General features: G+C 46.2%; 1 protein-coding gene across 2 annotated transcripts in view; it reads left to right on the top strand.

The window, feature by feature from the left end:
- The first annotated feature begins 10127 nt into the window (after positions 1-10127).
- Positions 10128-23735, top strand: part of PIK3R5 (phosphoinositide-3-kinase regulatory subunit 5) — a 73452-nt gene continuing 59844 nt past the window's right edge. For both annotated transcript variants that reach the window (XM_030861429.3, XM_030861428.3), the window contains exon 1: positions 10128-10263. The gene's annotated coding sequence lies outside the window, so the exon portion shown is untranslated. The remainder of the gene's footprint in view (positions 10264-23735) is intronic.

Raw genomic sequence — 23735 nt, 5'->3', positions numbered from 1 at the left:
AAACTATGCCAGCAATTATCTCTGCCCCGGAGCATGTTATTTAGCACATTAATAAAGAAGCACATATGTTATCAGACTTCCAATTTGTTTTTATTTTTATTGAAGCTGTAATACAATATAATTGTTTTCTTTTGAGTCCTATGTGTTCTATTTTATGCACTTAAAAACATTATCCTGAAATAGGGTCCATAGGCTTCACTGGGCTGCCAAAAGGGTCCAAGTTTTGCAGATTCTATTCCATTATAGGTTATTACAAAATAATGGGTACAATTCCCTGTTGCTTATCTATGCCTGATTCTTTTTTTCTGAATCCAGATGTTTTTATTTCAAATTTACTGTCCTTGGCAACATCCGATAACTCATTAACTACTCTTTCAAAAACAGCTTTACTGAGATAAAGTTCACATGCTATACAACTCACCTATTTAAAGTATACAGCTAAATGTTTTTTTTTGTATAGTCAGAGAGGTGCAACCATTACTAAAATAGACATTTTCATCACCCCAAAAGAGAAACTCCATACCCATCAGCAGTCAATTCCCATTTTCCCAACCATCCTACCCTTAAGCAATGACCGATTTACTATTTTCTGTCTCTATGAATTTGCCCATTCTGAACATTTCACATAAATAGGATCACACAATACGGGATCCTTTGTAAATGGTTTCTTTCACTTAGAATAAAGTTTTCAAGGTTCATCTATGTTGTAGCTTGTGCCTGTTTAAAGAGGATGCTTCCAATATTTTCTTATTAAAACTCTTTGTTTATTATAGGTATTTGATAGATACCTTATTTCAGGTTAAGGAAGTTCTATTCCTAGTTTTCTAAGACCTTTTTTTTTTCTTCCCATAAATTGAGAATTTTACCAAATGCCTTCTCAGTATCCAATCAGATAATTACACAATGTTTCTCCTTTTACACTGTTTAGATCATGAATGACACCACAGAATTTTCTAGTGTCAAATTACCCTTGCATTCCTGGGATAAACCCAAGTGGTCATCATACATAGTCATTTTCAGCCTCCTAATATCTCTGCATCTAGATTCACAAATAAAATTGGCCTGTAATTTTTGTTTTTTCTACTATCTTTATTGAGTTTGGATATCAAGGTTATGGTGCCCTTATACAATGATTTAGGGACTATTCCTTCTTCTTCAGTTGTCTGAAACAGTCAGTATACATTTGGAATGAACTGTTCCTTGGAAGACTGCTAGAACTCACCTGTAAAGTCACCTGGGTCTGAGACTGTTTTTGTGAAAAGGTCTTAGATTTACTGCTTCAATGTTTCAATAAATTACGGAATTGTAGGCCTTCTATTTCTTCTTAAGTTGGTTTTATTACTTTTTCTAGGAAAAAAATTCCCATTTCATCTAAGTTTTAAAATGCATTAGCATGAAGTTACTGAACAATTGTATCATATTATAATTTTCATAACCTTCACTGTGTCTGTAGTTACATCTCCTTTTACAACCCTAATATTATTTTCCTGTGCTTTCTATTTCTTATCTCTCTTGCCAGATGTGTGTTTGTCTTTTCAAAGAACCATCTTTTGGTTTTATTTGGTTCTCCCTGTTTTCTATTTGATTTTGGCTTTTATTTTTATCTCCCTTTTTAGGGGCAGGGTGGGGACTTATTCTATTATCCTTTTTATAACTTCTTAGAAACTTAGCTAATGAATTTCAGCCTTTCTTCTTTTCAGATTAGCATTTACTATAAATTTCCTTCTATTTACCACTTCTACTGTATCCCACAAGTTTTGATATGTAATATTTTCTATTATCATTCAGTTCTAAATATTAAAAAAAGTTTTCCATTGTGATTTTTTTTTTCTGACCAAAGGGCTATTCAGAAATATCAAGGTTTATGGTAATTTTAAACTGTCTTCGTTGTTGATATCTAACTTAATGGCACTGTGGTCTGGGAATGTGGTCTGCATGACATCAATTCTTTGAAATTTGTGAAGACTTGCTTTGTGGTCTTGCATATGATGATTTCAGTCATTGCTGCATGTGTGCTTGAGAAGAATGTGATTTTTAAATTACTGAGTGCAGGGTTCTGTGTTCATCAAATCCAGTTTGTTTTTGATTAAATCCTCTACAGCTTTATTACATTTTATCTTTTGAAGTAGTAATAACTCAGAGAGGCTTGCTGAACTCTCCCACAATGATGGTACATTTCTCAATTTCTCCATGAGGTTGAATTAATTACTGCTTTATATATTATTTAGATTTTTAAGATTAGTTTTGTACAGGTTTAGATTTATCTGTTGGTGAATGAAACGACCAGAATGTATCACTCTAATAATACTTAAGTCTATTTTAATCTGAATTTAAGATAACTAACCACCTTTCTTTTAGTTTGTATTTGCTTGGTATTTCTTTTTTCATCCTTTTACTTTCAACCTTGGTGTCTTCATACCTCAGATATTAATATAAGCTGCAAGTAACTGGATTTTATTTCATCCAATCCAACAAGTCTCTGACTGTTAATAGTCACCTTGTTCCACTTACATTCGTTATGGTTACTGATATCTTTTAACTTGTTTCTACCATTTTAGCTTGGTTTCTATTTGTCTCACTTTCTCTATGCTGCTTTTTTCCTCTTTCTTGTAGTGTGTGTGAGTTCTATTTTGTTTTGTTTTCTTTTGTTTTGTTTGTATGTTTGTTTACCTGGGAGATTTCATTTTATTGGTTTTTAGTTTGGCTTTGTATTTAAATTGTTTGCTGTTAGACTTTACCCAGTATTTCTTTGAAAAAAAAATATTTATTTATTTTTGGCTGAGTTGGGTCTTCGTTGCTGCATGCGGGCTTTCTCTAGCTGTGGCAAGCAGGGGTTACTCTCTGTTGCTGCACGTGAGCCTCTCATTGTGGTGGCTTCTCTCGTTGCGGAACTCGGGCTCTAGGTTCGCGGGCTTCAGTAGTTGTGGCACGTAGGCTCAGTAGTTGTGGCTCGCAGGCTCTAGAGTGAAGGCTCTGTAGTTGTGGCTCACAGGCTTAGTTGCTCCGCGGCATGTGGGATCTTCCCGGACCAGGGATCGAACCCGTGTCCCCTGCATTGGCAGGCAGATTCTTAACCACTGTGCCACCAGGGAAGTCCTTACCCAGTATTTCTGTATTATTTAAAAGGGAGGAACTATTTCCTTTATCAGTATTGTCTGCCATTTTTATCTAGAAGCCTATATATGTATGTACACACACACACCCACACACATTCTCTCTCTCTCTCTCATATACAAGAATTTTTGTGAGACTGATTCCCAGAAATGTAATCTTTAGCTCAAAAAGTTATATACTATTTTGAAACTACATTTTAAACTTAATATTTCATGGACACCTTTTCATGTCATTAAATATTTTTCTATAATACTATTATTTAATTGCTCACAATATTTTACTATTGTAAAATTAATCATATTTAAAACTAATTCCCTATTTTTAAACACTAATTTTGCTTATAATTTATCACTTCTTATAATTATAAACAAACTGATGATTAATATTCCTGGGCATACAAGAATGACTTATTTATTTTTTTCTTCAGATAAAATCCTACAAGCAGAATTACTGAATACTCTTTAGAGTACATGTACTTTAATATGTTTCAATACCAAATTTATACTTACAGTGAAAGTTTATGAGAATTTGGGGTCTCCAAATGTTTGAAAACTCTGGGTAATATAATTTCTCTTATCTGTGCCTGGTTGTCAGATGGAAGTTTATATCTCATTGTTTAAATTTACATTTTTTCCTTATAAAGTTAAACATTTTTCACGTGCTTACAGCTACTTGTATATCTTTGGTGAATTGTCTAATCTGCTCAGACCACTTTTATTTGGGGTATGTAACTTTTTAATGTAAAAAAATGTATTTTACATTTAAGATGGTATGCTTTACACTCGCTGCAAACATTTTGCCCTAGTATATCATTTGCCTTTCAATTTCATGTTTATGTGATTTTTCATGTACAGACGTTATTTTTCTATATGCAAATCAATCTTTTCCTTCATAATTTCTGATTTTGGCATCACACTTTAAAAGGCCAGCTACAATTCCAAGGATGTATACATATGTCCTTTTTTTCTTCTGGACTTCCCTTGTTTTAACTTTTACATACGGATCTTTAATTAGGACTGGGGGGAGGTATAAGATTTGCGGTAGAAACCACACTTGCCTTTTTTCTCCTAATGTTTCATTAGTCATCCTAGCTGATTTATTGGATAATTGATCCTATCTTCTTTATCATATATTAAATTCATCCAGATACTTGTGTTTGTTTCTAACTGATCAATTTGGCCCCACGGATTTCTTTACTTCCTGCATCAGTTCATCTGGGAGATATCACTTTATTGGTTTTTAGTTTGGCTTTGTATTTAAATTTTTTGCTGTAGATTTTGACCAGTATTTCTGTATTATTAAAAAGGGAGGGGCTTCCCTGGTGGCGCAGTGGTTGAGAGTCCGCATGCCGACGCAGGGGACACGGGTTCGTGCCCCGGTCCAGGAAGATCCCACATGCCGCGGAGCAGCTGGGCCCGTGAGCCATGGCTGCTGAGCCTGCGCGTCTGGAGCCTGTGCTCTGCAACGGGAGAGGCCGCAACAGTGAGAGGCCCACGTACCACAAAAAAAAAAGAAAAAAAGGGAGGAACTATTTCCTTTATCAGTACCGTCTGCCAATTTTTATCTAGAAGCCTATGTATGTATGTACACACACAGGTGCGCGTGCACACACACACTCTCTCTCTCTCTCATATACAAGAATTTTTGTGAGACTGATTCCTAGAAATGTAATCTCTTTCACTCTGTGGTACATGGGACATCTTTATATCTCAGATGGCAACTCCTCCCTCAAGACTGAACTTTTGAGGGAGTTTCTTGGCTATTCTCACACAATTATTCTTCATGATGAAATGTGAAGTCATTTTGTCAATCTCCTTCTCTTCCCACCAAAAGCTTTATTTTGATTGAAACCGTGTTATGTTTATATACTCCGTCGGGTAAGAATGGATATCTTTTATAGTATCATTTTCCAATCCCAGAACATAAAATGTTTTTCTGTTAATCAAGGCTTCTTTTGTATCCCATAATAAAGTCTATAGTTTTAAAAAAATAACAGCTTTATTGAAATATAATTCACCTACCATACAATTCACCCATTTAAAGTGTACAATTCAATAGTTTTTAGTATATTCAGAGTTGTGCAATCATCATTGCGGTCAATTTTTAAACATTTTTCCACCACAACAAAGAAATCCCATACCCGTTAGCATTCTCTCCCTCATTTTCCTCCTATATCCCTGTACTAGGCAACCACCAATTTGCTTTGTCTCCATGGATTTGCCTGTTCTGAACATTTCATATAAATGAAATCATTCAGAATGTGCTCCTTTGTAACTGGCTTCTTTCACCTAGCATGTTTTCAAGGTTCATCTCTTTATGGTCAAATAATATTCCACTTTGTGAATATGCAACATTTTATTTATCCATTCATCAGTTGATAGACATTTGTGTTGTTTCCACCTTTTGGCTAATAAATAATGCTGCTATAGATGTTTGTACATATGTTTTCGTGTGCACGTTTTCACTTTCCTTTGGTATATACCCAGGCGTGGAATTGCTGGATCATATGGTAGCTTACCTTTTGAGGAATTGTCAGACTGTTTTCCAAAGCATCTGCACCATTTTACATCCCCACCAGCAGTGTATGTATGAGGGTTCCAAATTCTCCACATTCCTGTCAACATTTGTTATAGTCTTTCTTTTTGATGGGTGTGAAGTGGTGTTTCCACTGTGGTTTTGATTTGCCTTTCTCTGATGACTAATGATGTTGAGCAATTTTCACATGCTTGTTGGTCATTTATATATCTTCTTTGGAGAATATCTATTCTTATCCGTTGCTCATTTTTCAATTGTTTTTTTTATTATTGATTTATAGGAGTTCTTTATATATTCTAGATTAAAGTCTCTTATCATATATACGATTTGCAAAAATTTTCTCCCATTCTGTGAGTTGTCTTTTGTTTCTTTTTTTTAAAATATTTATTTATTTATTTGGTTGCACCAGGTCTTAGCTGCAGCAGGCAGGCTCCTTAGTTGCAGCTCCAGGGCTCCTTAGTTGTGGCTCACCAGCTCCTTAGTTATGGCACACGGGCTCCTTAGTTGTGGCATGCATGTGGGATCTAGTTCCCTGACCAGGGATCTAACTTGGGCCCCCTGCATTGGGAGCAGGGAGTCTTATCCACTGTGCCACCAGGGAAGTCCCCGTCTTTTGTTTCTTGATGGTGTCCTTGAAGCACAAAAGTTTTAAATTTTGATGATGTCCACCTTATCCGTTTTTTTCTTTGGTTGTTTGTGCTTTTGATGTCATATCTTAAAAACCATTGCCTGGTCCAAGGTGATGAAGATTTACACCTATGTTTTCTTATAAGAGTTTTATTGTTTTAACTCTTACATTCAGGTCTTTGATTCATTTTGAGTTAATTTCCATGTGAAGTGTGAAGTAGGGATTCACTTTCTTTCTTTCATTCTTTGCTTTTTTTTCTTTCTTTTCTTCTCTTTTTTTTTTTTGGATATGGGTATCCAATTGCCTTAGCACCATTTTTGAAAAAACAATTATTTCCCCCTTTGAATTGTTTTGGCACCCTCATCAAAAATTGATTGTAAATGTGAGAGTTTATTTCCAGACTCACGATTTTATTCCACTGATATATAAATATATCTGTAGCTTTGTGGTAAGTTTTGAAATCAGGGAGCTTGAGTCCTCCAACTTTTTTCTTCTTTTTCAAGATTGTTTGGGCTATTCTGGGTCCCTTGAATTTCCTATTCTCAGGCTTTTTTGCTGCTGGGATGAACGAGCTCTCTTTTCGATTTGGTCAATGCTGTGTACAGAAAACTACTGAATGTCATATATTTATTTTTGTGCCCAGCTACTTTACTCTGCTCTCCCATAAGTTCTAAATGTTCCTCAGTCCATTAGCCAGTGTTTCTCAGCTAGACAATCATATCTTTTGTAAGTAATAGTAAGCTTGACTCTTCCTCCCCAAGTTTATGTCTCATTTATTTTTCTTCTCATTGTTTTTCCTTGAATTTCAGAATATGGTTGACACTATTCACAGTGTGACATTCTTGTTTTGCTCCTCGTTTTCATAGGATTGCCTGTCATTAAGGACTATATTATCCATTCCAGGTCATCACTAGATATCACACTATCTGTTGAATTGGAATAAACACATTTATCATCTTGAAAAAGTCTTTTTACTCGCAGTCACTAAGTTTTCATCAGGTCGCATCACATTAGGATAATTATATGGTTTTTCTCCTCTGTCCTATTCATATGATGAACAATATTAATAAACTCTTAACATTGACAGCCCCCTGCACCAGCCCCTTGTGTAAACTGTATCTCCTGAGCCAGTAGGAACAAATTAGCTCACACTAACGGGAATAACTCAGGTCTTACTGGTGCAGCTCCCACCTGTATAATATAGAACAGATGTCATAAACTGAAAGTCAGTAGGTCATGTCTGGTTTGGCCTACAAAGCGGTTTAAAATACTGTTTTGAATTAGTTTCCAGCATTTAAAAATCAGGAGATTTCAGATTAAGAGTTCCAGTTTTTGGTTTCTCTTTACAAATTATAAAATCTGATCGCACTAGCCCTGCATTCTCACATGATCACAGTGAGCTGAAGTTGCCCCCCTCAGTGGGGGGTATTTTAGAGGTCTCCTCATTTGCATCCTTTCCACACTCTATTGTCTCCATACTGTATTGTCCCCAAACATCAAGGTCAAGGGTCGGTTGCCATGTTCTGTATTTGTGCAGTAGTTTTTCTTATAACAGAATTGCGTAAAAGTGAAATATGTCTTGTAATCATGTCTCTAGCAAATGTGGAAAAATAAAAGGGGCCAAGAGGGAGATGTGCTTCAGGAGACATGGGAACATGCATATTTCTTGGCAGAAGTGAAGAATATTCCTATAATGTTTAATACACAAAGTGTGCCTGTTGAAAGGATACAATGTGAGATGCCATCAGATAAAAAACTCATAAGAAGAATATGGAAAAGATGTGTAGGGGAAAGAAAACCTTACTGAACTGGAAGAAAAAAAAAAAAAAGACTGAAATATCAATAGGGTTTGTTTCAGGAGGCACAGACCATCAACAATACTATTGTGAAATGCCGTAATCTAGTAAATGAACACCATCTCCCTAGTTCTGTCCCTGAGTCTGAGCTGTTTGGCTCTTGGAGACATTTGAGTGTCTGACCCCTGCTCCAGTCCTGGGTGGCTGCAGTTCTAAGTCCTGGATAATAGGTGTCAGGTGCTGATCATATCTCCCAGTTGGTCTGCCCTCTTGGGACAGGGAGACACAGGTGGAGCTGAGTGGGACAGTAGGGGTGGGGTGGGGGTGGATAACAGGCAAGCTTAACACCTGGGTCACACCTGCTGGTGGAGAAAGAGCATGTCCACTTTTGATGTGGGATGGGACCAAGTGGTCTTCATGGGATGCTCAGCTCCCTGGTAGTGAACCCTAATGGGCACCTCTGTTTTGGTTTTCCTCCACCTTCAGTTTTAGGAACACCAAAGACATGGAAGAAGGCAAGGATGCCATAACTTCTCTAGCACTCTCTGTAGCTTTCAAAGTGCTCTCAGAAGCCACCATGTCAATCTGGCACACACCATGTCATTCTTACTACTCAGTTCCTGCTTCCAGAGCCTGCTTCCTGCTTCCCCTTCTTCCCTACTTGGCCATGTCTGGGCTGTCTCCATCTTCCCCCTTCTCCTTGTTTTGTGGTGGAAAAAGTAAGGACAGGGGAGACCAGAGTCCTTGGCCACCCTTCTCAAGTCGTACGACCTCAGGCACATTCTCTCACAGCCTTTGTGGTTCTGTTTCCTTATTTGTAAAATGGTGGGTGTGAAGGTCCGGGTGGTGGGTGAGGAGTAGAAGTACTAGATGGTTCTGGGCGCCTTCCCATCTCTAACTGTAGGCTGGAACCAATTCTCTGCGTTCATCCAAGAGTACTTTCTGTTTCTATGTTTTTGGGGAAGTTGCTTTTTCTTGGTATTTAGCGAGTCAGGAAAAGAAAAATCATTGGCGTTCACGTCTCTCAACGCCTCAGGTAGGGCTGTGGCTTTTGACCAGCAATAACGGCTGATCTTGCGGCCAATTTTGAACGCCTCTAACAGATATTGTGACACAGAGTCCCGTTCAAGAGTGGAAATGGAAATTCCAGCCTTGCCCTTTGCGAACTCTGACATAAACTGCGATTCTTTCGTTGCCAGGGCTGTCAGCACAGTAGCCAACTTCTCATTCCCAGTTTGCAATGAGAAAACGGAGGCACAGGGAAGTGCAGTGACTTCCGGGATCCCGCGAAGAGTTCTTCCAGCTCCGGTAAAACTACATCTGCCGCGTGGCCTGTGGGGGGAAAGGGGGCCGCCAGAAAAGGGCCTCGACTCTGGAGACTACCCCAACCCGCCTTCAGGAGCCGAGAAATGGCTAAGTCACAGCCATTGGTGGTGGAAGGCGAGAAAGTCAGACCAGAGGCTGGAGCAGCAGTGCGCAAAGTCTGGATCGGCTGGTATTTCTAGGAAGGTTTCTGCCGAAGGGTGATGGTCACGGCACCCGTCTGCACAGCAGGGGTGCAGACATTTTAAATGTTAACAGCACCCAAAGAAAATAGAAGTAGGAGGAGGAAGTGGGGCGCTCGGTCGCAGTGAGAGAAGGAAGCAGCTCGTCGGAGCTTCCCCTTTCTCCTCCTTCCCCGAAGCCCTCACCCCAGGCCCCTCTCCTGCTCCGCCCACCCATCCAGCCCCGGCCAAAGCCGCGCTTCCGCTCCCCCGGCCTCACCTCACCTCACCTCATTCCTGGGGGGTCGCTGGTGCTCGTTGCTGGCGTCCCTTCTGCCGTGCCCGCCCCCTGCCAGGGCTGTTCCTTCCGAGGGCAGACGGGCTCAGAGATGGGGCTGCTTCTCAGGCGCGCGGCTGGCTCGGGCCAGACTCCGAGGACGCTTGTGTCAGGCCGGCGCCTCGCCGACGCTGCCCGGCCACCAGGTGGCGCTAGAGGCCGGCTGGGTGCTCAGCCCCGCCCCGCTCCCGTCCCGAGCAGGCCCGGCCCCGGCGGGGCCCCGCCCCCAGCCCGCCGTCGGAGCGGAGCCCGGATAGATGCTGGGACTTACCGCGCGCGTCTCCAGCTCGGGCGTGGTGGTCCCGACCGTACCCGGAATCGCAGGGAGTCGCCGCTGGAGAGGGGCTCGGCGCCCAGCGGGGACTGCAGGTGTGTGGCCGGGGCGCGGGGGCGCGGAGGGCACGCGTGGGGGCCCGAGGCCGAGACAGAGTTGCCCGCGGACCGTCGGGGAGCCGTGCGCCCTAAGAGCGTCAGCTGCAGCGGGTGGGCTGGACAGAGCCTGCTGTCTTCTGGCTCCGTGAATAGGGTCCACTGCTGGGGACGGGATCCGCACACAAGCGTGCCCAGTAATCCCGGAGATAGAAGGGCGGTTCGGCGACTGTCCATCCTTATCTAGGTAGCCACTGCTGGCCGTGTCTGTGCGGTCCGAGCGTGGCCGCAGCCTTCTGCTGCCTCTTTTAAGGCCGCCCTTTGTCGTGGGGTCAAAGAGTCTGCCTTCCCGTCTGAGAGCTCTCTCGGTGAGCCTTCGCATAAGGGGTCCTTAGCCACCAGGACCGCTAGCGAGCGTGGGTTCCCAGACAGTGGCTGCTGTCAGCGGATTCGTGTTTACACCCCGGGTGTCCCTGTGTGACTCTGTGTGCGTGTGTGCATGTGTGTGCGCGTGGGCGTGCGTGCTGGCCTATCCCAGGCCTGGGGTAAATAAGCAAGAAGTTCAGGTCAGTAGGAGGAAGGAGATTGTTCAGAGGGAAAAGGAAGGCGAGATGAAAGCAGCAGGATGTGGTATCAAGTGAGTTGCAAGCCTCCTGCAGAGAGGAGGAGTGGGTTTAGGCGAAATGAGGGCCAGAAGTAGGCCAGGTCTGCCTCCAGGGTCCTGTCTGGATCCCCTTCTCTTCCTGCCGGTGTGGTCGTTCTGTCTTCTCCTCCACAGCTCCCTTCCTCCTGGCCTGGGACCACCCAGTAGGGCACTGGTTCCCAGAACTTGTTAAAACACACATTCTCCAGGCACCCCCTACAGCACAGCTTTCCAAGGGTGGGGTCTGGAATCTGTATTTTTCTAAACTTTGAATAAGCTCCTGAAGTGATGGGGCTGGTGCCGTTGCTTGGGAACCCTGTGTGGTGTGGAAAGGAGGCCGGGGGCTCCAGCCGGGCCCGGCTGGCACTGGGTGTTTGCAGAACAAGGGAGTGGACGTCTTGTGCTTACCTGCTTCCTCAGTGTGGCCATCGCGGTGTGGGTCCAGGAAGACAGAGAAGACAGTTTCAAACGGTCCAGCTCTCTCTTCCTGCTTCAGGGTACCCTCCTCTGCTTTCTGGAGAATAACTAGCTGGGATGCTGGGTAGGGACAGCTCAGGGTCTTTGTATGCTGGGCCTCATTGGGGTTTTAAGAGCCCTGCCAATCTCTTAGGTGAGGGATGACAAACTATCTTCTCTCCACAAGCTGTAGTGGAAGAGGACCTTCTGCCTCCCCTCCCTGTCCCTCCCTCCCGTGCACCCCTTTTCGTTTCTTTGGAGAAGAATCAAGTGGAAGCTAACTGGGTGAAAAGCATGTTTGGGGTTACTGGAAGGGTCGCGATGGGGAGGTTCCACAGTGGAGGCTGCTCCGTAGTCCCAGGTTAGTGGTTGATCACAAGTTTACTGGCTGAGAAGTGGGAGAAGGAGAGCCAGTCGCCTTTGCCTGGGCAGCCCGGCGTCGGAGGCCCCAGCTTGGGTTCAGACGAGCACTCAACTAGTGTTGACTTGGTATTAGTTCAGAGAGGCTCACCCCAAGAAGCCGAGCTGGCCAGCCCTGTGGGACCTCTGTGAACCAGAAGGCTTGTCTGGTGCAGCTGTGGGTGGGCTGAAAGCCTGGATCAGCTTCTTAAGAGAGGAAGCTTCTGGAGGGGCAAGATAGGGTGGTCGCCAGCAGCTCAAGGGAGAGGCGTGAAGTTTTGAGCTTTGAGCTTCTGTCATAGATGGGGTGGGAGGCGGACAAAGGAAAGACTACATCTGACTTCTGCCCAAAGGCAAGATGAGACACTCCCACAGCAAACATATATTACATATTAGAATATTCCATCAATTCGAAGATGTACATATTTTCACTTTTTTTTAACAATTCCGAAATCAAGATACATCTTACCATCAATGGTATCCTACCATTATAATAGGCAGCAACATTTCTTTCTTAATGGCGCACAAAATAATGGTGCCTCTTACAATCGATGGTATCTTTTTTTAAAAATTTATTTACTAAATCAGAGTTTCTAAAACTATTCCATCTGTCCTGCAAGATGTTCCACGAAAAAGAAAAGGACTCCTGTCTAAAAGTTCATGAAATAGGAAACCCTATTCCTTCCTTAGAGATTTATCAAGCACGCTAAAGTCTGTGAGAAGTCCTATAGTCGAAAAAGTGATTTAATTTTTTTTTAACATCTTTATTGGAGTATAATTGCTTTACAATGGTGTGTTAGTTTCTGCTTTATAACAAAGTGAATCAGTTATACATATACATATACATATGTCCCCATATCTCTTCCCTCTTGCGTCTCCCTCCCTCCCACCCTCCCTATCCCACCCCTCAAGGTGGTCACAAAGCACCGAGCTGATCTCCCTGTGCTATGCGGCTGCTTCCCACTAGCTATCTGTTTTACATTTGGTAGTGTATATATGTCCATGCCACTCTGTCACTTCGTCCCAGCTTACCCTTCCCCCTCCCTGTATCCTCAAGTCCATTCTCTAGTAGGTCTGCATCTTTATTCCCGTCATGCCCCTAGGTTCTTCTGATTTTTTTTTTTTTTTAGATTCCATATATGTTAGTATATGGTATTTTTTTTTCTCTTTCTGACTTACTTCACTCTGTATGACAGTTTCTAGGTCCAACTGATAGCATCTTATTCAATTCTGTTAAACACGATGTGTGTTTTACAGATATGGGCGGATGCTTTCGATGTACACAGGTACACACAGAATTATGTCATTCTTGTAAGTGAATTGGCACACATCACTTTTTCCAGTAGCTCTACCTTCTAAACACCCAAACTTTTCATGGTATCCAGTTTTAAAGGGAATCTTTGTCAAATGTGTTGCTTGCCTTTGTCAATCTAGCACATGGTATGTGATTTAATAATTTCTTGAAAATATCAAACGGTTCTACCTGCCATATTGTACCTTGGGTCTGCTCGGGGCAAAATTTCTGTCATCTTTCTTTTTGTCCTTTCCCCCTTTAGCTATAACTTCATGGTGTTGGGCAGTGGGCTAAGTACTTCTCCATTTCCTTTAATCTTCACAGCCACACTCTGAGGTCGCTATAGCTGTTACTTTATTTCATGTTGGGGGGAAACCGGGGGCCGAGACCACACTGCTAGGAAGCACCAGAGCTGGGCTGATGACCAGAGATGACCCAGCCCAAGTGGCAGCCTGTCTGTGCCTGTGGAGGTCGTGGCTTGTAGGGCATGACTTTGGGGGCCTGAATCGTGGCCGTCTCCAGGTCTTTTCTGTTTGCTTCCAGGCTAGTGGCTGGGAGGTTACGGATAGTTGGGTTATCAGCTAAGTGACTTACGGATACGCGAGGTATAGCTGTAGCAAGGTGCATGCGATTGGAGGGTGGGGGCCGATGAATGGGGAAAAGGGGGTGACTGGTGGCACAGAGCAGACACTGGCTCCTTCTTGTGTCTAGCGGGTCTAGCAGTCGGGGCACATGGCTTTGAGCTTTAGAGTTTGTCCTCAGCGGGAGACGCCTGCCTCCAGCCTTCCCCAACTCCCAGCCCAGCCTCTTTCCTGTTGCCACGGTGATGTAAGGCAGCCAATCTGAACAAGTCGCTTTTCAGCTGCAGACCCTTCAGAGCTGCTCTTGCCCTCTGGAGAAGGTCCGTACCCCTTAGCGTGGCTAGCAAGGCCCCCTGCCCCCCAGCCCAGGTCACCCTGCCTGCTCTGTACCTTTGCACGTGTTCTTCCTTCCCTCCACGTTGCCCTTCCCTTCCTCTGCCTGCCCGCTGGACCGGGAATGCATCCTTGGATGCCCAGCTCCAACCTCATCGCCTTTAAAGTCTTTCCCAGTCCCCTCCTCACTCCATAGCCCTGGCCACCCTGTCCTTCCGTCCTCACCGTGCCTTTCACGTCCTACCAGAGCGCTGGCCCGTCTGGCCTGCAGGGTCTGAGCATCAGTGACCAGCGCTCAGCCTGGCTTCAGCCATCGCCACCGCAGGATCTCTCCCCAGGACGTCTCAGGTGAGAAATCCCCGCGTAGCAGCAGCGGAGGATGTGAGTACAGGGTGGTGCGAGGGGCAGAGGGTGGGGTGCAGAGGGAGTGGTGCACTTTTCATTTTCGTGTCCTCCAGTCTTTCTGCTGTTGTTGTTGACCCAGGCAAATGAGTCTGTGTGGTTTCCTCGTGGGGGGCAGGGCTGGGCTGTGAAGACTAAAGGCAGCTTCCAGGCTTCTGCCTCTTGTGGAGTCAAGGGACCGTGTTCCTGCCTGACTCCTCCGCTCCCAGCCCTGTGACCCTGGGTGAGTCCGTGTACGTCTCTGGGTGTCAGTTTCCCCGTCTCCCTCCAAGTGCACACGAGATGCTTTCCACGGCCCCTTCCTCACCTCCAACGTGCCGTTCCTTGTCTTAGCACTTCTGCACGGAGCACCTTCCGGGTGCCGGGCACGTGCCGGGCTCTGAGGATCCTGAGTGCGACAGATAATGTTCCTGCCCTCGTGGAAGTTAGTCTGGTGGGCAGGACACTAGACACATATCACGTAATGACAGTCGTGACAATGATGGGGTCCTCTGAGAGTACAGAAAGGGAGCCCAGTATAGTTTGGGGGTTAAGGAGAGGCTTCCTTGAAGAAGTCACATTCGAGTTGAGACTTGAGAGATACAAAATAGAAGAAAATAGCAATGCTCACAAAAATAATTCCTAACACTGAGCGGACACGTGCTAAGCGCTCTTTGGGTGCACCCTCTCAGGTATTCCTTTCGGCATCTCTGTGGGGTGTGGGGTCCTCCTCTCCTGCGAGAACGAGGTGAGATAACTCTGGCATAGACCAGGGGCTCATCCCCAGTGCCCCATCTCCTCCTTGCTTGCCCCTCCCCCATACTCCAAGGTCTGGCTTCGCGGCATTAAGGCCATAAGAGCTGTTAGGGGGCGCCTCCCTTTTCCTTTGCACTGATCGTCGCCAGAGAACGTGTTTCGTTGCTGCTGCCGGGGCTCCCTGCAGGAGTCCCCTGCATTTGTGCTTTTCTGTTGGCCATCCACGGAAAGCCACCGCATAGTCTGCTGGCCCTTCCTTTCGTCTGTCTTGGAGCTGCTGTCCTTGCAGGGTTAAGCAACCCGATTTTGTGTATTCTCTAAGAAGTCACCTCTTCAGCCTTCACATCCTTCTTCTTCATCCCAAGTTTTCTTCCCAGGACCATGAGGTCTCTGCGGACGTACCTCTGGCTTTTGGGTCTGAGCATTTGTTCCTGAATGGCTTGGTGGTTTTGACTCGTGTCAGGCAGTTCTCCCCACAGCCATTTCCATGCAGCCGGGCTGAGGCCACCCACCTCCTCAGTGCATTTTCTGGGTGAGATCACATCCACACCTGCAGCTCTTACGGAAGAGTTTCGAACCCTCTGTCAATAACGGGCCTCTTTGAAAAACCGATAAAGTGATAGATCATCTCCTCCACCCCCTACCCCCCTGGCAAAAGGCACACGTGTGCACACACACACACGCTCTTGCAAAGTTTTGCAGAAAACCTCAGGGTCTTCTCAGACCTCTGCTGTCCACCACGGAACCCAGGTGAATAGCCTCTGTTCTGGAAAACAGGACTTTGTCTTCACTGATTTCTTTGGCTAACCCCCAGCACAGCTCCACGCGGGAGTCGGCTGTTGTCAGAGGCAAGGTGGGGTGATGATGGGTAGTGAACACCGCCATGCAGGTGTTCATGCAGGCTGCAGAGGAGGCCGCTGGTGACTCCCTGGGGTGCTCTCGGGGCTCCGTGCAGGGACCAGTCCCGAGCCACATGCGAGCTTTCTGGGTTTATTGTCAAGTCTTGAATTCAGTCCGTTTCCAAGATGATTAAAGAACATTACTTTGGCTAGTGGTGTCTGATCCGCCCCCCCCCCGCAACCAGGGAGCTAGATTTAAGGCTCCAGGGAAGCCAGAGACCACGAGACCAGAGAAGGTGCGTGTTTGTGCCTCTTCGCACGAATAGACGCTGTCCAGGAAGCAGAGAGGCAGCCACTGCTGCCGTTTTTGCCGTCTATATTCTCACGGCCTCCCGCATGCCCAGGGACTGGCGGGAGCCTGAGGCTTTGCTTCACTGATGTGGTCACAGCTCTTTAAGGGCCGACGCCTTGAAGTCAAGTGTCACGTGTGAAGGAAGTTTTCTTCAATTCCTCATTTGTAAGGATTTGTTAAAGCATGAATGGAAGTTAGGTTTGTCCATTACAACTTGAAGCATCTACTGGGAAACGCTTGTGTTCTTTCACCTTGAGGTAGATTTGCGTGACATGTTATATTATTAACTTCCTTCTGCTCTGCTTGCACTTCTGGAATAAACTCTACTTGGTCAAGGAGTTTTGTTCTTTCCGTACAGCGCTAGGCTTGCTTTGCTGCGATTCCCTTTAGGATTTTTGCATCTATGCTCGCAAGTCAGGTCGGCCTATATTTTCCTTTCCCGTACTGCCGTTGTCAGGTTGTGATGTGCTGCTTTTGTGACGTGCTGGGTTTGGAGGCATTTCATCTCCTCCTGCACCCTGCGGACAGCTTGTAGAGCTGGGAATGATCTGTTCGTTGGAGGCTGGGAGAACAACTCTGGTCTTAGGTCTTCCACTGCTGGATTCTTGGTTTCCCACCGCCCCCCCCCCCAAGCCTTCCTCTCCTTTTCTCTCTTCCTCAGTCCTCCCACGTACACACCTAGCACCTCAGTGCTCCCAAGCTGGAACCCGAGAGTCATCTTTGATTCTTGGGCCTCCAACAGTCAGCCAGTAATTCCCATGAGTCCCAACTTTCTCTGCCCTTTGGCTAAGGGAAGGCCCATTTCCACTCTTAGATGCTTCCATCCATCTGGAGAGCAGTTCAAGGCCAGATGCTGCGTTTAGCGGGGATGCAGATGAACTACCTTATACCTGGAGAAAGGTAACCAAGATAGTGGTGGCATAATACAAAACGTTTACAGAAGGAGAGATGTTCTTCTCTAAGAAGAGGATGTAAGGGAGAAGTCATGTCCATCTTTAGATGTTTGAAGGGCAACATCCTTTGGAAAAAGTGAAGACCTGCCCTGTGGAGGTCATTCTCCAAGAAGGAAAAGGGACTAATGAAGGGAAATTATAAGGAAATAGACCTCAGCTCGCCACAAGGAAGATCTTGAAGAAAGTCAGACCGGATTAACAATGGAATGGGCGGCCTTGTGGTAGTGAGTTCCCCATTGGGAGATGTATTCGGGGAAAATACATGTCAGGTGTAGAAACTGAAGCCGTGAGAATGGAGACGGAGATCACTTCATTTCTAAGAGTTGGTAGCTCTCCAGGTCACAGTGGCCGTGTCATACTGGCTGTAGAAAAGTTGGTTGTTCTGAGGACATGATTTGAATTTAAGAAATTCGATGGCCTTGAATAAACAGATCCCAAAGCTGGGCAGTCCCCTTACGAATCCCACAGCCCCTCTTCACAGCCCGTTTCCCCAGGGCAGGAGCCTGTTGGCGGTTAGAAAACCAGAGCCGTCCATGGTGAGACCCTGGAAGCATGAGTGGACACCGGGCTGCTTGCCCATATCCTGTGCTGGAGAAGGGGCTTTTGTGATGGTGGTGGGGGTCTCTTGTTCTTGCCTCCTTCCAACACCTGGTGAAGTAGACTACTTCAGAGTCACCTTCCTGTGTGGCTGTCGCAGATAAACTCTCGGGGCCAACCCCCCCAACCAGGTTGCGCTGGAAATTACTGGCCTCTTGTTCTTGGGGTTTTCGAGCCAACGTTTTGTGGGCCTTTGCATCTTGCATTCACTTCTGTACTGACATCTTGGGAGTTTCATTTTGAGAAAACCCAAAACTCAGAGCTCTCCTTGGCCTGTTGTTGTGCTTAAGAGAACACAGGGGGCTGTGGTGCGATGTTCAGGCTCCAGGATGGGGATAGAAGATGAGTTGTCTCATCCTAGCTGTCCCCCACTCACCTCCTTGTCTGTCTGAGCCTGTTCCCTCTTGGATCAATGGGCTCTATATTCTGACACCCCATGAGTTTTCAAAGTCTGCTGTCCAAGAATACATCAGTAGGAGCTGCTCTGACGGGCTGAGCAGAGAGGGGACCCGCTCCTTCCTTCATGGTACCCGTGTCATGGCGGGACTCGCAGGGACTAAAGTCCTTCTGATCACGGTGGTGCCCTGCCTCCCTCTGCCCAGGCTCCTCTGCTGGATGGCTTCCTCTAAGGTCATTGGTGGCCTTGTAATGGCAGATTCCAATGGCCTCCTCCCAACTGCATCTCTCTCTGCAGTGTCCGTAGCATTTGCTGCCCAGCACCCCTTCCTAGAGCCTCTTCCTCACCGTGTGCACCTCCTGGCGTTCCTCTGCACATTTCTCTCTTGCTGGCCGTGGACGTGCTTAGCTCCCTCACCCCAGACCCTTGTCTCCAAGCCCACGCTGGTCATTTTCACCATTTCAACATCCACACACGCCCAGAGCCCAACTCTTCATCCCCAGAGCAGGCTTCCTCTCCAGACTTCCCCATTTGGGGGTCTCTAGTGAAACCAGACTCCTGGTCTGGAGATGTCGCAGTCACCTCTGAGTCCTTCCTCCCTCTTCCTGTCCCCGCTCTCCAGCCAGCTTCGACGGTGCTTCCTTTCCCCCAGCGTTCTTGCTTCTTCTCATTTCCCCATCGTCCTCCTGGCCACACCACTCAGCTTTCGTCATCGTCACCGTAGGCCTGCTCATGGGCCTTCCGGGCCCTGCTCTCTTCCTTGCTTCCCCAGGAGATTCTTCTAAAGAAACTCCTTCGTCGTCATACTCAGAAGCCTTTGGTGCCACCCGCCTCCTAGGGAAAGTCCAAAGTCCAAGGTCTTGTGTTCTAGTTTCAAAGCTGAGTCCCGCTATCTTCTCCATGAATCCACACCCTCTCCTCCAGCCTGACTCAGGTCCCCCAAGACCTGATGGGTGTTCTTACCTCTCGCCTCCCCCTCCCGATGAGGAGAACTTCCCAACCATCGTGTTCAGTGCCAGCTCCCCACTGCAGGGCCGGCATCTGGTGATGCTCAGCTCGTGTTCGGGGCATGACTGATTGCCTGGTGGCAGCCAGCACAGAGGAGGCCTGGGTCGGCCCCGGTGGCTGATGACTCGGTGTCTGAGATCTTTGTGGGGTTCAGTCATCCTCTGGGGAGGCACCCTCCAGGCACCTCCCTGGATTCTGTGGGCATCTGAAGGGGCAAAGCCCTGTGTCTTGGCAGTCCAGTACGGGCGAGACAAGGCAGATGTCCTCCTCTGGGGGGCTTCAGACCCCGGAGGCCCTGGCAAAGTCCAGCTGCTAAGCCCTGGCTCCTTGGGAACTTCCGTCCCACCCTCCAAGTTACTCAGATTCAAGGCAGCAGCTCTCTAAGTCAGGGAGCTGGGAAGCCCTGGGGAGCTGCCCCGGGGACAAGCCACTCCCAGGCTGGTGACCCCGCCTTACACGAGCCTGGGGAAGTGTCTGTTTGCAACATGGTGTTTACAAGGCAGAGGGGCTTCCTGTCTGCCTACCAGGCAGGCTGTGGGGCAATCAGGAGCTGTGTCTTAAGGGGAGTGGGGCAATGAAATGCTTGGAGGATTTCTGAGGATTCTTCAGACATCCCAGGGGGTGCCTGGCCGTGCTGACCCTGGAAGACGCCAAGGGTGAAGTGGAATGAGCTCCAGTTTTTAAACTGGGAGAAAATTAAGTATGACTGATAATTATTATTAATTTGCACATTGCCCTTTACAGAAAGCATTGTTAACAATCGTGGCCCTGCTCGTCTAATGTGCGGCCCATCAGAGTGAAAAGCGATTCCCTTCTGTCACTCCCAAGCAGGGATGAGCTTCTTTTTCCCTTCCTTTTTTTTTTTGAAAGGGAGTTATGCTTTGGGGAGGAAAGAAGGCTTTCTGGGGGAAGGAGAGAGTAGTGGAAAGGCCTCCCCAGGAGAGAGAAGCTTTCCATTCTACTTCCGAGTCCATCCAAGGTGGAGAGTGACGCGCCTCTCTGTGCCCATCTGAGAAATGGGCTGAGACTGGCCCACCCACCAACCTGGAACCAACCGGCATGGCGCCCACAAGAACACGGGCCTGTGTCCAGAGCCCCTGGCTATCTCTGGTTTCCAACATAAGCACCTGAAAAGGTCTGGGAACGTGCCTCATGATCTCTTGGCTCTGGGGACAGGAATATTCCAGGTGCTCTCTCTAGAGAGTGGGTGATCCAAAGATGGGGCTCACCCTCTTTACATGACTTCTGAGGACCTGAGATTGTTTACTGTGGTGAATTCTTTCTCTGAACCCATTAGAAAAAAGATGCAGAACATGAGCTGCCCCTCCCCCCGCAGGGCAGAGGTGCGAGGGACACCTGTGCCGCCAACACGTTAGCCTGCCGGTCATGGTGCGATAATCCTGGTTTGTGTAGGGAGGTTTGCTGTAAAGTGCAAAGGAAGAAAACAGTAAGGGAACAGCCCTTGAAGAATCTGATACTCAAACCTCCTACTTGAAAGCGGCAGAGGTTGGCCTGAGGGCTGGGGTTGAGAAGGGAGGTGAGAAGTTGAGTTGAGCAGGGACTAGCCTTGTGTGGCATCCGGAAAACACACTTCTGAACAAGTGAGGCTATAGAACTCAGGTCCAAGGCGTGTGAGCTGTTCTGGGCTCGGGAGAGGAGGTCGTTCTAGAAGGCACCGGAGTCAGCTGGAAAAACAAGATGGCGGGGACGTGTGCGAATTGACAGAAGCAAGCCCTCAGTACTGGGCCAAGTACTGGATGCAATGGATGCAGAAGGAACTACCACCAACTTCCCACTCCCCTTACCCTCCCTCCCCGGCCCAGGTGCTCTCACGGTCCCACATTCTCCCTGAGATGGGTGTAGCGGCTGAGAACGCCCCTTCTTGCGCCAGCCCCCATCCCTGCTGGGTTCCCGTCAAGGCTCCTGTAGAGGGAATGTCGGAGGGACTGGGGTGGCCTCATGGTTGGGTCCAGAGCTCAGTCCTCTCAGAGAGTCCCGTTGCCCCTCCTCCCCCTACCCATCCTGTGCTTTTGAAGATGAGATTACTTCCCATTGACTGTGTTACTCCTAAGACCTGCTCAGTAGATGGAGGTGGGAACATTATTATTTTTTCAATTAAAGACTTAATTTTTTAGAGCAACTGTAGGGTTACGACAAGACTGAGAGGAAGGTGCAGAGATTTCTGCACATGCATAGCCTCTCCCATTATCAACATCACTCACCAAAATGACACTTCTTTTTTAACCAAGGAGGAACCTACATTAAAAAAAAACCTTTTATTTTATATTGGAGTATAGTTGATTGACTGTGATGTGTTAGTTACAGGCGTAGAGCAAAGCGATTCAGTTATACCCACACACGTATCCATTCTTTTTCAAATTCTTTTCCCATTTAGGTTATCACAGAATACTGAGCTGAGTTCCCTGTGCTATACAGCAGGTCCTTGTTGGTTATCTATTTTAAATATAGTAATGTGTACATGTCAATCCCAAACTCCCAGTCTATCCCTCCCCCCCCACACCCTTTCCACCTGGTAACCATAAAGAATGAACCTACATTGATACATCATAATCTTCCAACGTCCATAGTTTACCGTAGGGTTCACTCTTGGTATTATACATTCTATGGGTCTTATAAATGTATAATGACATATATCTATTATTATAATATTATACAGAGTATTGTCAATATCCTAAAATTCCTCTGGGCTTTGTCTGTTCGTCTCTCCCCCTCCCCCTCCCCCAGGAAAGCACTGATCTTTTTATTATCTCCATAGTTTCATTTGGAGGACATAATTTTTCACTAAACTATTTGATCTTGTCTAGGGAGGAAGAGTTTTGTAATACCCATACTTTATTCTCATGGTACCTTCTTATCAACCCATAAACGATTATCTCCAATTCATTTACCAAAACAGTACCCTCTCAACCTGAATGGCTTCAGTGCTGGCCAGTTAATCCAGTTTGCTCTGAAGAATGTCTGACCTTTAAATAACTCAGTCACGGCTGCTCCCCACAGAGCGGGATACACAGAGGTGGGCACACCATATAGGAAATATATGCTGCTTCTCTAGAGGATGACTTCGGCTTTCCAAGGGAACTTTGGGTACATCGTGTAGTCTCTATTTAAGGTCAGACCATAAAACATAGTCTATGAATTTGAGGAAAATCCCACCCGCTGTATCTAAATGACACAGTAATGAACAAACAAAAACATAATTTTGCTTCTTAGATAACTCAGTGTTGGCTGAAATATTAGTTAGTATATTGGTGCTTTTTATTTCGGAGAGACCCAAAATGGTAGTGGCTTAAACAAGATAGAGCTTTATTTCTCCTTCAGGTAACAACAGTCTGAGCATAAGTGGTCCAGACTTTACATGACAACGTCGTAGGCTGGGAACCTATGCTCCTTCTATCTTGTTTTTGTCTTCCTCAACATGTAGCTTTCATTTCACGGTGCATGATGGCTACTCTAGCAATTGCCGTCACATCTGCCTTCTAGCTAGCAAGAGGAAGGAAGCAGCGTGCTTATTCCTTTTAAAAGCATGATTTGGAAATTACACTTATCAACGTCTACTTATATTCCATTGGCCGGAAGGTAATCAGGTGGCCACACTTAGCTACAAGGGGATCTGGGAAATATAATCTAAATTTTCAAAAAATTATGTTACTATAGAAGAAGGGAGAATGGATATGGAAAGACAGTTATGAGTCTTATCCACATTTGAACTTTACTAGTTAGAGATCTTTCTGAATCTTCACTGTCATATAACAGTTCTTTATCCCTTCCATTGTGCAGTAGCCTACCTCCTAAGCCCTATTGAAAACCGTTAATAAAAAAATGACATCCTGGGCTTCCCTGGTGGCGCAGTGGTTGAGAGTCCGCCTGCTGATGCAGGGGACACAGGTTCGTGCCCCGGTCCGGGAAGATCCCACATGCCGCGGAGCGGCTGGGCCCGTGAGCCATGGCCGCTGAGCCTGCGCGTCCGGAGCCTGTGCTCTGCAACGGGAGAGGCCGCAACAGTGAGAGGCCCGCGTATCGCAAAAAAAAAAAAAGGCATCCTATACCTAAAGGTGGAATCAGCCCAAATGTCTATCTGCAGACAAATGAGTAAACAAAATGGGATCTGTACGTACAATGGAATAGTATTTAGCCTCAATAAGGAATGCAGTTCTGATATATGTTATAGTGTGGATGAACCTTGAGGACAGTACGCTAAGTGAAATAAGCCCATCACAGAAAGCCAGTATTGTCTGATTCGGCTTCTATGAGGTACCTAGCGCAGTTGTACTCATAGGGACAGGAAGTAGAATGGCGGTTATCGGGGGCTGGGCAAAGAGTGAAGTGGGAAACTAGTGTTTAATGGGGACAGAATTTCAGTTTGGGAAGATGAAAAAGTTCAGGAGGTGATGGTGGTGATGGTCACACAACAATGTAAATGTACTTAATGCCACTGAGCTGTATATTTTGAAATGGTTAAAAT

This window comes from Globicephala melas, chromosome 20 (genome assembly GCF_963455315.2).
Source record: "Globicephala melas chromosome 20, mGloMel1.2, whole genome shotgun sequence".
NCBI lineage: Eukaryota > Metazoa > Chordata > Mammalia > Artiodactyla > Delphinidae > Globicephala > Globicephala melas.
Note: the sequence above shows the minus strand (reverse complement) of the source record. Positions and strands in the feature narration are given on the sequence as shown.